Here is a 666-nt window from a genome sequence, read left to right as displayed (position 1 = left end):
TAAAGTACAACTAATAAGAAGAAGAATGAGCTTTACCGCATCAAGATTGNTACCGCGTGAAAATCCCCCTCTCCCAGTCCGATTGCCTAATTTGCTCTTAATGATCGAATAAAAATCAATAAACAAATGAAGATCGGTGGGAGTCTCCCAAAGTTAAGGTACAACTAATCAGAAGAAGAATGGGCTCTACCGCATCAAAATTGGCCTTTTTCAACCCACGTAATATCCGAAATACGCTAATTTGTTAATAATAATTGATTATTAATAAATAAATAAATTAGCCCCGCATGAGACGTTGTAGACTTTGACCTACATGCAATTACGAAGAGAACGCACTTTGTCCCATCATAATCGAACCTACTTTATGCAATTCCGAGGTTCGGCCCTATTTTCGTCTAATTTTCCTGGACTATGTACGTATACTGCTACAGGCAACCAATTCTCTACGTTTCCGTGGTGTAGTGGTTATCACATCCGCCTAACACGCGGAAGGTCCCCGGTTTGATCCCGGGCGGAAACACTACTTTTTTTTGTTTACTTTCCATTAATCGTGTCGTAAAGGCACATTATGATAAAAATATAAATATTTTGTATTGTAAATGATATATTTGTACTAATTTTATTGTGTAGCCTTAACTTTCTGATGCACACTTTTTTTACAATACC

At 37.3% G+C, this 666-nt stretch overlaps 1 non-coding gene across 1 annotated transcript; it reads left to right on the top strand.

Moving 5' to 3' along the window:
• The first annotated feature begins 447 nt into the window (after positions 1 to 447).
• On the top strand, positions 448 to 520 carry Trnav-aac. The gene has a single exon. It is a non-coding gene; the product is annotated as a tRNA-Val (tRNA).
• The last annotated feature ends 146 nt before the right edge of the window (positions 521 to 666 follow it).

This window comes from Anoplophora glabripennis, unplaced genomic scaffold (genome assembly GCF_000390285.2).
Source record: "Anoplophora glabripennis isolate ALB-LARVAE unplaced genomic scaffold, Agla_2.0 scaffold5239, whole genome shotgun sequence".
Classification (NCBI taxonomy): Eukaryota; Metazoa; Arthropoda; class Insecta; order Coleoptera; family Cerambycidae; genus Anoplophora; species Anoplophora glabripennis.
Note: the sequence above shows the minus strand (reverse complement) of the source record. Positions and strands in the feature narration are given on the sequence as shown.